This window comes from Schistocerca piceifrons, chromosome X, assembly GCF_021461385.2.
Source record: "Schistocerca piceifrons isolate TAMUIC-IGC-003096 chromosome X, iqSchPice1.1, whole genome shotgun sequence".
Taxonomy (NCBI): Eukaryota; Metazoa; Arthropoda; class Insecta; order Orthoptera; family Acrididae; genus Schistocerca; species Schistocerca piceifrons.
The window spans coordinates 247,682,357-247,688,160 of record NC_060149.1 but is presented as its reverse complement, the minus strand read 5'-3'; the positions used below and the strand labels follow the sequence as shown (position 1 = coordinate 247,688,160).

The 5,804-nt window shown below is 45.3% G+C and overlaps 2 pseudogenes; one reads left to right on the top strand and one right to left on the bottom strand.

Annotated features, from left to right (window-relative positions):
- Positions 1 to 3,973: 3,973 nt before the first annotated feature.
- On the bottom strand, positions 3,974 to 4,091 carry LOC124723998 (annotated as a pseudogene).
- A 235-nt stretch (positions 4,092 to 4,326) lies between these two features.
- On the top strand, positions 4,327 to 4,444 carry LOC124723479 (annotated as a pseudogene).
- The last annotated feature ends 1,360 nt before the right edge of the window (positions 4,445 to 5,804 follow it).

Below are 5,804 nucleotides of genomic sequence, written 5' to 3'. Positions count from 1 at the left end.
CGGCGGAGTCCTTACAAAAAAGTTTCTCGGTTCACTTGCCGTGTCAAATTCTCATGGAATTCCAAGCTTTCAATTATATCCATCATCATCTTGGTCAGGGACTAAAACTGACTGTCATGGGCAGGCTCTACCCCACCTCTGTCGGCGCCATCATGAAGTAATTCAGCCAGTCAGATGCTATTCCGTGGGTATAAAAGAAGGAACCTTGCCAGTTCACGACAGGCAATTTTAGTCCCTAACGAAGATGACGATGAGTATAATCGAAAACTTGGAATTTTATCCGAATCTGACGCGGCAAGTGCACCGAGAAATTTTTATGCAGTCATATTAGCTAATATGTGAGTCAATCATACTAGTTGATGCGTATTAAACCTCATTTCACAGCAGCTAGTAGGATATTTAATTGGGTTAAACGACCTAATATTGAATCCGGCATAGACTGACCGGTAGTACGTCGAACAGGCCATCTATTCACGTATGTATCGTGTTGCAGGTGCTTACGTGTGGAAAACCGTTTACTGTTTTTATCAAGATAAGGGCATTGTAGGATGAAAGGGAATTTTATATCATCTGTCCTCAACACGATCTGCATTCTATACGCCAATGTGTCTAACTAAAGGTAATTTGAGTATAAATTATTGTGGGATTCTGACACAAATTAGTACTTCTGCTGTTAAATTACTGAGTGGCAAACCGTCGTACGATTTCCAGAGCGGATAGTCATCAACGCCGACTCGCAAGTAGTGTATATTAATTCCTTTTCCTGAGTCAACAGTAACTGTGAGTTCATAGTCTAATGATTAGCAGTTAGCCCTCACTGTAAAGAATATCGGGTTCTACACTTTACTAAATGCAAAAACTTGGTTGATTACTCAACCGGAACCAATCGCGTTACACCCTCCTGCGAAGTGGAATCTGCTCAGCATTTAGATCGCCGATTCGTTCCGTTCATGTGGTGGAATAAAATCATTTTCGTACAATCTTTATTGGGGTCACTACAACGAAATTGTACCTTAACCCATTGGGGTCACTTCAACGAAATTGTACCTTAACCCATTAGAGTCATACACAAAATTTCAAATCTGCCTGAACGGCATAAAAAGGTCTCATACTGGTGAACAACACGGGACGTTTGAGTCACACAGTGTTAAGCCAAAACATTATGACCACTGGCCACCGAGACGTTGGATGCTGCCTGGTGGCGTTGCATGCACGTGACGCGGTAGCAAATATGTAAGCGAAGCAGACACGGACGGGGGATCACTCTAGCGAAGATATGGGGTGCAAATGGCGAAATCCATTGAGATAAACGACTTTGAGAAGGAACAGATTATTATTACACAGAGCCTGTGAACGAGTATCCCAAAAACGGCGAAGCTGGTCGAATGTTCACGTGCTACTGTCGTGACCATCTACGGAAAGAGGTAGACGGGCAGAGAAACTACCACTTGGCGCTAAATGGTTGGACGTCCACGACTCTTCACAGAACGTGCGGTTCGGAGGCTTGTCTGCTCTGTAAGGTAGGATAGATGGTGATCTGTGGAATCTCTGCCAAAACAGCACAATGCTGGTGCACCTACAAGTGTTTCGGAGCACACTGCCCATCGTATATTGTTGAACATGGAGCTCCGCGGCAATTCACCCATACGTATTCACATGTTGACTGAACAACATCGTCAGTGGGCACGGGACCATCGGGATTCGGCCATCAATCAATGGAAACGTGCCAGATCTTCGGATGAATCACATTTGTGGTACACTATATCAGTGGTCGTCTCCACAAACGCCTTCATCGAGGTGAATGGCGGCTTGAAACGTGCAGCGCGCCACGTGCGCAGGCTGGTGGGAGCAATATTATGCTATGGGAGACATTCTATGGGACCTGTGCTAGTGATCATCTTTCAGCAGTATAAGTGTCTCGGAGCCCGAATTGCGCTACAGTGGCTTGAGGAACATTATAGTGAACTCACGTAGATGTCTCGGCGACCAAATTCGCCTAATGTAAATCCTATGGAACCCACCCGCGTCGCTATTGAACGACATCACCGCGTACGCAAATCAGCTGCCCGTTATTTACGCGAATTACATGACCTGTGTAGACATCTAATGCCACACACCTCCATAAATCTACCAACAAACTGTCGGATCCCTGATACGCAGAATCAGTGATGTATTTCGTTCCAAAAACGGACAAACAAGGCATTAAGCAAATGGTCATAATTTTTTGGCTAATCGTGTATAAGCATTCATTCTTCACACGCTCCTACCAACTGGTGAACGAGAACCGGCTCTGATATATTTCTGATACAAGAGGAATAACGTCCCGCAGTGCACTTCGGGCCGACGGCTGTGGCCAAGCGGTTCTACGCGCTTCAGTCCGGAACCGCGCTGCTCCTACGGTCGCAGGTTCGAATCCTGCCTCGGGCATGGATATGTGTGACGCCCTTAGGTTAGTTAGGTTTAAGTAGTTCTAAGTCTAGGGGACTGATGACCTCAGATGTTAAGTCCCATAGTGCTTACAACCATTTGAACCATTTGCGGTGCACTTCACAAAAGATGAAAGGGAGGAAGATACCAATTTAATGTCCTTTCTATGACGAAGTTATTAGAGACGGGGCACAAAATCGGTATGGGGAAGGTAGGGAACAAAATCTTCCGTGCCCTTTCAGAGAAACCATCGAGGCATTCGCCGTCAGTGGTTTCGGGAAATCACAGAGAAACTAAATCTCTACGACCGGACAGGGATTTGAACACCGTCCTCCGGAATGCGCGTCCAGCGGGCTATCCAGTGGAACATCTCCCTCCGTTACACTTTTAGACTGAATTGTGGAATCGAGCAGCTGTGAACAGAAATCTTGCTGTTGCCATCCACGTTTGTAGCTAAAGATGTAGAACATGAGCATAGCTCCTGCATCTACCAATACAAAAAACTGTCAGTAGTGTCCCACACAATAAACTATTAGAGTTCTCAATGAGTTCGCAGTACAAATTCATATCCTGAGGCGCTTTTAAACTTTACTTCCGATTGTTGAACGTATTAGTTTTCGCGGCAATTAGATTTTATTTACTGTTATGTGCAGTCGAAAGTACCTTTGCAAAAATGAGGCGAGGAATTTTCATACGATAGCTTACTTAAGTGTTCACAATATTCCATAGTTGAGCTTAATAACATTAAACTCCATTTCCATCATTCTATTGCAAAAATATCGGTATTGATACTGCCTGGCATAAGAGTGAAGAATTCAGAAGGTGAGCTGGAAACGAAATGAAACTTCATAGGTTCAGTGGGGATGTGATTAAAAAAATTGATTCAAATTTACAAAGAACATTGCAGTGTGATCTCAGTTACCAGAAAGACCTTGTACCACCTCTAGACTGGATGCATGCACTGATTCGGCTTGGAAGCGTACCATAAAACCGTTGTATCCTCTCCTGAGGCAAGCTGGCTGACTACTGTTGTAGCTGGCCGTTGATATCCCGGATACTGGCACTGGGAAGCAGTTGCCGTCCCAATTGGTCCCACACATGTTCTATTTGGGGCAGACCTGGGGATCTCGCTGGTCACGGGAGTACCTCAGCATCATAGAGACACATGATATGTGTGGACGAGTATTGTTCTGTTGAAAAATGACACCGTAATCCACGATGCAATTTCATGAGATTTAACACCTGAGGATGCAAGATATCCGTAACATATTGCTGTGCCGTCAGAGTTCCCTAATTACTATAAACGGTGACCTGAAGTCACACCTAATGACGCCAGGAGTAAACACAATCCGTCTTCAGGCCACAAGTGGCCCATCGGGACCATCCCACCGCCGTGTCATCCTGAGCTGAGGATGCGGATAGGAGGGGCGTGTGGTCAGCACACCGCTCTCCCGGGCGTTATGATGATTTTCTTTGGCCGGAGCCACTACTGTTCGGTCGAGTAGCTCCTCAATTGGCATCACGAGGCTGAGTGCACCCCGAAAAATGGCAACAGCGCATGGCGGCCCGGATGGTCACCCATCCAAGTGTCGGCCACGCCCGACAGCGCTTAACTTCGGTGATCTGACGGGAACCGTTGTATCCACTACGGCACGGCCGTTGCCCACGCCAGGAGTAAGGTGGTTAATTATTCATTGTCAGTTAGTATGTAGTGTAATAGTAAAGAGGTGAACTATTCATCCATTGTACTCTATGTGTCCCATATTTTTCGTTTTAAATCCTATAAGTATTTCCATAGTTATTAAAAATTCACAATCGTAAGTTTTCTGGAGCATGTGTGTAGGCTTAGAAACCTGTATCGGGCTAGGGGAAATTATTTCATACTTTCGAGTCTGATTTGCCAACGGCCTTGCCGCAGTGGTAACACCGGTTCCCGTCAGATCACCGAAGTTAAGCGCTGTCGGGCTTGGGTAGCACTTGGGTGGGTGACCGTCCAGTCTGCCGAGCGCTGTTGGAAAGCGGGGTGCACTCAGCCCTTGTGAGGCAAACTGAGGAGCTACATAATTGAGAACTAGCGGCTCCGTCTCGTAAACTGACAGACGACCGGGATAGTGGTGTGCTGACCACATGCCCCTCCATATACGCATCCAGTGACGCCTGTGGGCTGAAGATGACACGGCGACCGGTCGGTACATTTGGGCCTTCGTGGCCTGTTCGGTAGGAGTTTGAGCCTGATTTAAAAACGTAGTATATTATTAAAAATTTATTTTTATTCAAATCATTATTTTCTGATTTTTAGTCACGTGTGTGTGAAATTTTTCCATCAGTTTTGCACCTTTTTATGAGATTTCAACAGAGGCATGTGGTAAATTTCGAGTTTATTTCAATTTCCCTCCCCTCATTCGACCAATACATTGCTTCCTCTTACACGTATCCTGCGAAAGACCGTGAAGGTAACAATTAGAGAGAACTGAGCTCACACGGAAGCTTAGCAGTAATTGTTTTTTCGGGAACCATTCTTGACTGGAAAAGGAGAAGAGGGAAATGGCAGTGGTACTCAAAATACCCGCTACGGTCGCAGGTTCGAATCCTGCCTCGGGCATGGATGTGTGTGGTGTCCTTAGGTTAGTTAGGTTTAAGTAGTTCTCAGTTCTAGGGGACTGATGACCTCAGATGATAAGTCCCATAGTTCTCAAAGCCATTTGAACCATTAAAAATACCCTCCGCCATACACCAGAGAAGAAAGCGAATTAGCATCCCGGTGTCATCAGGATGTGAACTATGCTAAATGTTTCAAGTCTCCAGATCATCGAGAAATGACAGTGGTAAGCCAAATACCCTCTGCCACACACCAGACAAGAGAGAGAGGTAATACTGCTTTGTCATCCAGTTCTCTGCTATGTCTAAAATTTCAAGTCTCAAGCTCAGTGGTCGTCAATCTTCTTTGCTCAAGGGCCGTTACCGACATTGTAGGGAAGAAACTCGGGACGCATATGTACCGATCTTATTATTAATAATTGGTGACCTGCGTAAATTCGTATGTTATGAGCCCCGAATTGACTAGCCATTGTGAGACTGCAATACAATGACCACCGGGCCCCCAAGTGCTGCTCGTTGAAAGTCAGCACCATTCGAAACATTCGTGTCAAGTGTTCTCTGTTTCACATTGCTGCCAAGCTCGGCAACCCTGACGAAGTGTTCTTGTGTTATCTGTGTGAGCAGATTATTAATTGATCAAAAGCAGTAATTTCACTTATGTTAAACAAGTTCACGGTCGTATTAAACCACCAGAGGCTACACTTTTAATAAACTGACCTTTACTAAAAGAACCACATATTGTGCGATAACTCATTTGTTCAGAAAGCTCTCTCGTGGTA